The sequence below is a fragment of the Humulus lupulus genome, chromosome 4 (assembly GCF_963169125.1).
Source record: "Humulus lupulus chromosome 4, drHumLupu1.1, whole genome shotgun sequence".
NCBI lineage: Eukaryota > Viridiplantae > Streptophyta > Magnoliopsida > Rosales > Cannabaceae > Humulus > Humulus lupulus.
Genome location: NC_084796.1, coordinates 152,930,823 through 152,940,861, shown reverse-complemented (window position 1 = coordinate 152,940,861; position 10,039 = coordinate 152,930,823).

Genomic DNA, 10,039 nt, shown 5'->3' with positions numbered 1-10,039 from the left:
TCTCAAAGCTTAGAGGATGATAGAGAAAGGATGTCATACATTCTTAGCAAGCGTCAGGGATGTGGCACAAGAAACACCACTAAAGGTTGGAGACGTCCGCATTATAAAGGAATTTCCAGAGATATTTCCTAATGACTTACTAGGGTTAACCCCTACATGGGAAATTGACCTCATAATCGAATTATTACCGAGAACTGAGCCTATCTCAAAGGCACCATACCGGATGGCACCTACCGAACTCAAGGAGTTGAAAACGCAGTTACAAGAGCTCTTAGACTTGGGTTTAATCAGGCCAAGCCATTTTCCATGGGGAGCACCGGTTCTATTTGTAAAGAAGAATGATGGAAGCATGCAGATGTGTATCGATTACCACGAGCTGAACAAGGTGATAATTAAGAATAAATACCTGCTACCTTGGATCGACAACTTATTTGATCAACTCCAAGGAGCGACTGTATTTTCAAAGATTGATCTACAGTCCGGATGTCACCAGCTCGAGGTATGGGAAGAGGATATACCAAAGACAACTTTTATAACTTGATATGGAAATTACAAGTTTCTAGTTATGTCTTTCGGTCTTACCAACGCTCCAGCCGCATTTATGGACTTAATGAATCGAGTCTTCAAGGATTACTTGGACAAATTCGGCGTAGTGTTCATTGATGATATTTTGGTGTACACCAAGGACGGAGTCGAACACGGGGAACATTTAAGATTGACCATGCTATGACAAAAGGAGCATCAACTTTATGCCAAGTTCAAGAAGTGTGAATTTTGACTATCGCAAGTAGCATTCCTCGGACATATAGTATCCAAGGATGGAGTTGTCGTAGACTCAACTAAATTAGAGCCTGTGAAGGATTGACCAAGACCTAAGAATGCGCCAGAAGTTAGAAGTTTTCTCAGGCTAGCAGGCTATTATTGTAGATTCGTAGAAGGCTTTTCTAAGATAGCCACTCCTCTTACGAACCTGACCCAGAAACAGCAAAAGTTCAAGTGGACGGATAGATGTCATCAGAGATTCCAATTGCTCAAAGATAAGTTATGCTTAGCACCGGTACTTTGTGTACCGACACCCAACGACAAGTTTGTAGTATATTTTGATGTGTCGAAGCAAGGTTTGGGTTGTGTGTTGATGCAAAATGGCAAAGTGATAGCCTACGCCTCAAGGTAGCTGAAGGAATACGAGCAACGCTATCCAACACACAATATGGAGTTGGCAGTTGTGGTCTTCGCATTAAAAATCTGGCGCCACTATCTTTATGGAGAACGATGTGAGATTTATACGGACCACAAGAGCTTAAAATATTTCTTTACACAGAAAAAGCTCAACATGAGGCAGTACAGGTGGTTAGAACTAGTAAAGGATTATGACTGCGAAATCCTATACCACCCAGGAAAAGTGAATGTAGTTGCAGATACATTAAGCTGGAAGAGGTATGGAAATCTAGCAGCATTAACCAGAATAGAAAAGCCACTACCACAAGAGTTGATAAATGCCAGAATAAAACTAGTCAAGGGTCAACTAGCTAACTTTTCCATCCAATCAATTTTACTAGATGATATACGGATCGGGCAAGAGCATGATGACACGTTAGTATCACATATATGGCTATATTCAAAGAAGGAGCGACTACAGATTTCTCCATATAAGGACAGAGGTTCTTAAGATATAAGGGTCGGGTGTGCGTGCCGAATGATTATGGAATTAAGATGAAAAGTTTAGAAGAGGCACACACTACCCCATACTCAGTTCACCTGGGGTCGACCAAGATGACTCACAACCTTAAGGCACTATATTGGTGGCTGGGAATGAAGAAAGACGTAGCAGAGTATGTGTCCAAATGCCCTCTATGCCAGCAAATGAAGGCAGAACATCAGGGACCCGTAGGCTTATTACAACCGCTTAGTATTCCGGAATGGAAGTGGGAAGACATAGCCATGGACTTTGTGACAGGATTACCCCGAACGACTAAGCAACATGACTCGGCTTGGGTTGTGGTAGATAAACTCATCAAGTCAGCTTACTTCCTGCCTGTCAAGACTACGCACACTGTAAAACAGTACGCAGACATTTATGTTCGAGAAATAGTACGACTGCATGGAATCCCTAAAACCATAGTATTAGATAGAGGATCGATGTTTACATCGAGATTTTTGGGAAGCTTGCAGTAAGCCATGGGTACCAAGCTAAGTCTAAGTACAACATTTCATCCTCAGACCAACGGTCAGTCCGAGTGTACCATAAAATTTTTAGAAGATATGTTGTGCACTTGTGTACTAGACTTTAGAGGATCATGGAGTAAGTAGTTTCCACTTATAGAGTTCTCCTACAATAATAGCTACAGGCAACGATCGGTATAGCACCCTATGAGTTACTTTATGGAAGGAAGGTCTTTGCACATACTTTGTAGCATCCCAAAATTTTATTTAGCTAGATAGTAGCAGTAGCAGGAGTAGCAGTAGTAGTAGTAGTAGTAGTAGTAGTCTTTTAGTTTTCGTGATTATTGGTTCAAGTCGGGATTTAGTTGGAAACTCGTAGAAATAGTTGTGGATTTTATAAGTTTAACCTATAGTTTAGAAATATTAATTTTAACATAAGGTTTGATTAATATAGCTAGTCCTATAAATATTATTTATTATAACCTAAGGTTTAGATAGAATTATTAAGATCGTGACACTTGTCATATGCATATCTATTAAGGATTTTAGATGAATAAATTGATAAAGGATAGATCTAGAAGGTCTAGAACCTTCCAGCAGCTGTTAGGATCACGTTTTACTTAGTCAAAGTTGTTTTAACAAACATCAAGTGTGCTAAAAATGTGCAAAAATGTGTTTAAAATATCAGTGTATGTCGATATATCGCAGCTATAAGGGCTGATATGTCGCCTAAGTTTGATACGAAAAACACGTCGACTTCGCACGAACGAAACCATGAAGGCTCGGGACATAGGGGCAAGCGATATATCGCCTATATGGGGTGATATATCGGCCCTTTGTGATGTTTTTGAAATTTCGTGGAATCAAATTAGAAATAGCTCTCAACAACTTAGATTTGCTCCTGAACATTTTTGACCGAGTTCTGGGCATCTGTTGAACAAATAATTCAAATTTATTCAATTAATACTTATTTATTTATTCTTTTTAAAAGGGGTTAGTTTCACTTCTTGAACTCTATAAATAGGACCTTTCACTCAACCATTTCATTCATCATTCATCCTTCAAGCTGCTAAGTTTATTCTAGAGAGAAAACACTAGGTTTTTGGGATTAAAAGATTTTCAATCTAAGCTTTTCTAAACACTTGGCAAGTAAGATAGAGTGATATTTTGGTATTGAGATGTAGATCGGAGTTCTAGTCTATCAAAGGTATACTTATCCTCAGGTTTAGTTCATTATAGTTCTTTTATTTTCTTTCATTTTCTTTCAGATCCTAACTTTATTCTATGGCTTTTGGTTAGGTGTTTGAGTATCTTGAAACTTAAGGTTTTTCGATAAGTTTCTATCTTGATGGTTTAGATCTCCTTTTCATCTCCATTTCTATAGAAACTTATGATTCTTACTGTTTGGTTTTAGGAGTTTTCCAATCCCGTTCTTGTCTCCAATATCCAAGTTTTTGGTAAGGAAAATAGGTTAGATTATATGTGTTATATGATATGTTATGTAATAGTGCTATGTATAAATGTATGTATATGTTTTATGTTGTAGTCACTTGGGAAATATATTTGCTTAGATAACAAATCAATCCCAAGATTTTTATCATTATCGTAGATTAGAGTTATGATTAAACCTACCTTGATTAGTAGACACAAGACCTAGATGGTTTATCATATACTATTTTGTGATCTAACCTACCTCGATTAATAGACAGAGGACCTAGATAATTTTATCACATACTACGATAATGAGTTAATAGACATTAATATTGTAGTCCTATGTTTTTATGATTTACATTTTTACGTCATATATTTTTATGATATATGTTTTTAGTCTTATGGTTTATAGTATGTTTTAGTAGATTTTCCTTGCTGAGCATTAAGCTCATTCCTTTTTATTTTAGATGGTGTAGGAAAATAAGCTTGGAAGGTGGGACAGATTCATGGCAACTTTGGCATGTGTATTGGGAGAGGGCAGAATGAATGGACTGCTGGAAGATCATGGGTGAAGTTTATATTTTTGAGTCTTTTCAATTTACGTATTTATTTTTCAGCATTTAGTATTTGAACAAATAATTAAAGGTTTATGTTTTCTTTATGTTTTTATGTAATAACAATGGAATCCCATATTTTGGATTTTTATAATAAAGTTCTATTATTTTATGCATGTATTCTAAAATAGTAGCTATGTATTAGTAATTTTAATTGTCCGAGGTTATAGAATTAGTTGCGGCATTACATACTTTTAAGGTATAAACCCTATTTCGGACCATTTTCGACTTATCGACCACGTCACCAATTGTTGACACATGGTAAGATGTTAGGGAAGTTTCCCGAAGAGTCCTCAAAGTGAAGATCACTTGAAGTAATATTAGTGAGCCATCATTTCCTCAGTTACAGAGGAGGGATCTCAAGAACTCCCACAGAGACTTCTCGGGAGGGTTCCGGAATCCGAAATCTTAATGGCCACTCCTTGACATGTCGAGAAATCCCCATAACAGTTCAGCGAGATTCTCAGAGATTTGGGGTCCATTTTTCTCGGAGGTGGTCCCAGCCGCTTTTTTCGTTAGGATTTTGGGACCTCATACTTTTTAGGCTAGATCGTTGCCTTCATAGGCCTATGGTTGAAGGACACATTTAAATTACTTCATTGTATTCTGAATATTCCCCCAATAATAAGGGAAGATTTGTGTTGTAATAAAGGCTGATAGCCTTTCCACTCACCCCGCTAATCATTTATAAATAGGACCTGAGGAGGTCATTTGTAAATGGTCAAAATCCTAGTTTTTGGACCCCTACTTACCTTGGTGCAAGGCAATCCTCTTCCCAAGTTGTAACCCTAAAGAAACTTGCTATTTCAACAAGTTTTCTGTAGCATCCCAAATTTGCTAATAAGGCTTAGGGCCTTGATTAGCGTGTCGGGAGGGAAATAATTGATTTAATTATGTTAATATGTGAATTTTATGATTATGTGATTAGAAATGCATGTTTAGGTGAATTAAATATGCATATGGGCCCCATCTGGTTTGTCAAGGGCATATTTGTAATTTTAGCCCATTGAGGGCATAAATGTGATATATATGTGTGTGTTGTGATTGATACCACGAGTGAGTGGTGATATATTTGTGATGCATGATCTGAGACAATCCTAGGGAGCAGTTTAGCTAAATAGTCACAACGAGGTCAAATACCCGGCTCGGGAGGAGCCTAGGGGTATTTTGGGAATGTTATGTGTTTAGGAATTACCGGGTAACGGGTAGTAATTTAGCAATAATTTGGACATGTTCGGATTAAATGGGGATTAATAGGAATACTCGAGGACTTAATGGGATGTGGCATATGAGAAAATTGCCCTTGTGGCACTTAAGGATGTAGACAGACTTAAGGGGCATTTTTGACTTTTGGCCAGGGATATACATGGTTTAGAGCAGGCTGATTAATCGTGAGAACCACTAGAACTAAGGAGAAGGGAAAAACAAAACCTCTCAGCTAACTCTCTCTCCCTCATGTTTCTCTCTCTCTCTTTTGTGGTGTTGAAGACTTGAAGGAATCTTGAGGATTTTAGGCTAAGGAAGTGAGGAACTGAAGTCTTGCAGTGCTGGGAAGTGATTCAAGGTTGAATTAAGTGCAGATGTAAGCTCATATAATGAATATTGCTATTGAATTCTACCATGGTTGGGAAGCTTGCATGAGAGTTGGGTTTTTGTTGGATTTTGAGTATAGGTAAGGATTAGGAGTTGTTTTTAGGTTGTTATGATGTTTAGGCTATAAGGATAAGAAATATAAGCTTAATAATGGGTTGAATTTGTGTTTGGGGTGAGAATTTATGGTTAGGTTCAAGGAAATATGCAGAGAAAATGAAGTTTTCTGGGTTTCGGAGGCCCGAGCCGCAACCTTGTTCTTCAGGTGCCGCGACCCGGATGCTTGAAGAGGCTGGAGAAGCCTCTGGTTCGCTCAGGTGCGGTGGCATGGGGGAGCATGTTGCAGCCCGTGTCCTCCAGCAGGGAGGGCCTTTCCCTCTGACCAAGTAGCGAGCAGCAGCCCTAAATGGGAAAATAAGGGAAGTTGAGTTTTTTAGCTCGGGAACTCAAATGTTAAGGCTTGGGAAGGATTTTACTGCTCAATTTGGTAGAATCCAAGGTCCCGAAGGCTAGATTAATACTCTAAAGTTATTTATTGGTTTAGAACTTGATGGATGGTTATTATGTATGCGTTGTGACTAGGTTTTCAATGATGCTCAAGTTAGAGGACTGTGCTCGGGATCGCGGTGGTTAAATAGCTCAGGACACAAGAAAGAAAACTATTGTACCTGTAGAGCAGGGCATGGCCTTATTGTTTGTATTACTGGGCGTAGCCCTTTTGTTAATAATGTAGGGCGTGGCCCTAATGCTTATATTTAATATGTGTTTAATTATTTGTGTATATTATGCTATGTGTTGCATGTTATGAGAGAATGGTGAAGGCAGGGAACGGCGAAGGCCGAGAATGGCAAGAAGCCGAGTACGGCAAGGGACCGGGATCGGCGTTCAGCACGCTGAGTGCAGGCTATAGGGCGAGACCCTCCTAGGGTGCTGGAGCCACCCTCTCGATGAGTATCGCGAACCCAAGGCCTGGTAAAGCGCCTGGGACGACACTCGTCGCTATATGTTTAGCATGTTGGATGTTTTGTTATATACTGTGGATTGTCATGTATATATTGTATGTTTTGTGTTGAGTTTTCTTGCTGGGCTTCGGCTCACGGGTGTTCTATGGTGTAGGTAAGGGCAAAGGAAAGATTGACCAACCATGAGTATGGAGTGCGTGGAGCGACGGGTAAATTTTCGGCCCGCCTGGCTGCCACGGCCAGCGTTATTTTGGGGAAAGTACTGTAAATAACCGTTTTATCACTTAGGTTGACCTCGATTGTATTTTTGAGCTGTAATGTATTTCTAAATAGAATTTTGGGGATCCCAACTGTATAACTTTCTATAATTTCAACAAATGTCCAAATTTTATAACTTTTGTCATTTAACAAGTTTAACTTCAGTTTAGTCACACATTTAACCTAAAACCTCGATTAGCAAGATTATGGCACATTTTTAGCTCACATAGTAACGACTTTAAGGAAGTAGGGCGTTACATTTTTTGTAATACAAGTGACTCGTGGACTAGGCCTAGTTAACGACTGAAGCACATAAAAATCTCATTTCACATTATTTCTTTCTACCAGCTTCTGTTATTGTTTATTAAGTTGAAAGAAATTTTGGTCAACAAACCCTAACAAAATCCCACTTGTACGCAATGAAGCAGAACTTTTAGTTTGTGGTGAAGAATTCTGGTACTGAAGTGTGGTATATCACCTGCTAGGATCTTGATTATGCGTTGATGGCATATAATTTCAGGAAGTTCGAGTTCCATAACCACTTTGACAAAATCAAAGCCAAAGTCCCCACCATAGCACAATACCTAGAAAGCAATGGTTTTGATAGGTGTTCTTAAGCTTACTTCCCTGGAAATATGTACAAGTCAAGTTAACTTTAAATTTCATTATAGTTTTTTTTAACATAATTATCTTGTTAACAACTTTTTCCCTAGAAATAGGTACAATGTATTGAAAGGCAAATACATAGTAAGCTTCAAAACCAAGGCAAGGAACGCAAAGAGCTATCTGATAACCACATTTTTAGAATTCATTTTTTTCACACTTCAGTCATAGTTTGAAATTAAACGAAAAATTGCAAGAAGAGTACTACTATTATGGCACTGATATACGAGAATGATGTAGTGGCAATGACTAAAATAGCCAAATTTTTTATCCTTTATGCTATCAAGCAACATGAGTTTCATGTGTTACATGGTGAAGTCGACCTATTGAAGAAGACATGTGTTGAGATTAATTATATATAATGGTTAAGTAGTCTTACACTAGGTGGTGTAAGACACTTAATAGTTTCACTTAAGTTGAAATGAAATTATGAGTTTTTGTCGTAAGGCATCCATAGTTAGCTTTTTTGAGTCTAAAGTGATACAATAAGATATCTAAGCATGCCTTAAAATTTTGAGAACATTTGGTGGTGTTTTAGGTCAAATTTGGAGAGTTTGACTAGGCCTTGAGGCACTGCCTCACCTCCTTGGAGGTGATGCATCACGCCTGACTTTTCAGGCTGAAGGGAACATATCAGGCGATGGATTGCCTGCTATGGGGAGACACATCATCTGCCAAGTGATGTGTCTCCACATGGCAAGTGACGCATCACTTGCCTGTTTCGTACATGTGTCCTTTTAAGCCCCAAATGATATATTTTAAAAACTCTAGTCTTGTTGGTTAGACTTAATATGGTGCCTACACTATAAAATGGGTCTTTAAGAGTTATGAAGCCTTGATCACACTTTTCAACTCTCTCTAGTTTCTCTCTCTCTCTCTAGCTCCCTAAGAACACTCATTTTCTCCGAGAAACTCTCCAAGAATTGTTTGACTTGTGTGAGTTTCAAAGGCTTGTTTAATCCTACTTCTCATTCCATCTTGGTGAACCTTCAAGAAACTTTGGGAAGCTTGGAATAGAGATTTTAGACAACGATACTCCTCATGTATAATCCTTGGTTTCTTCATAAGTCTAAATGGAGATCTTGATTTGGAGATCTATATGGAACAATTAAAGGGTTTTGTTCCAAGGGGAAATGAGCATAAAATGTATAGGCTTGTTAAATCATTGTATTAAAACAAGCACTGAAACAATGACATGAAAAGTTTGATCAAGGCAATATTTTGGATGGGTTCAGACACAATAATGCAGATGCTTATACCCTAACACTTGTTGCCATGACCTGAGCCCTTGGCTGTGGCTGATATGTAATCCATAATTTGGGTGGTCAAAGGTCAAACTTTGACTCTTGTTGGAAAATAATCCTTATAAACGATCCTTTAGTTTATACCATATAGTACAATAATTATAAGTCCAAAAATAGTGGAATAACTCCTATAATTATATATAAAAATATTAGTGATAAAAGCAGGATCTTCTATCATATTATACATAACAACAATATCCCAACAATTATATAATCACCAAATAATTAAATTTAATAAATCATAAAACACCAAAATAATACTTAACATTCATCATTCATCATTCCTAACTGTTACATAGATAATTAAGAGATACAAATCATTAAGTTCCAAATTAAATACATAAACAATATTTAAAAGATAGGACTATAACTATAAATAGAACTAAGCTAAAATCACATTGGCTCCACCAATAAATCATCTTATCCCTACTCGCATCACTGGATTCCTGGAAAGAGAGAGATATATGGGGTGAGCTTATAAAGCCAGTAGGAAAACAACTAATATCAAAGGACCAATAGTTTAATAAAACCCCTGCATGGTTAGCTTTGAAAAAAAAGCATATATCATCATGAAAAAACCAAAAATAGAGAGAATCAACAAAGAATCACAATAGAAAACTACACTTGCACATCACACCGTCCATTAGTTCCATAGTTCCCGATACCACTCATAGAAAAACAAAATCCTAAACTAGGTAGGTGTGCCCGATAACCACCTTAAAGGGTGGCTTAGATCACATCCTGTACAGGTCCTAGGTCTTTACACCTACAAATGAGTGAACACCTGACTTACCAATGATGACACAGAGACTAGGTCTTGTAACAACAATATGCACAAATCATGATCAATATGGCTCTCATTAGTATAACCAAATGCATGCAAATAGAATAACAAAAGAACATGTTCCCTTTATTTTAGAAATTTTGGCACCATAACAGCTGCATGTGAATAAAACCAAAAATCTTACCTTGTATAGATTAGTATACCATAAATATATTTGGCACGCAGTGCCCTCTGAAAAGTCCATAATAGCATGCAGATTAAGTTTCAATT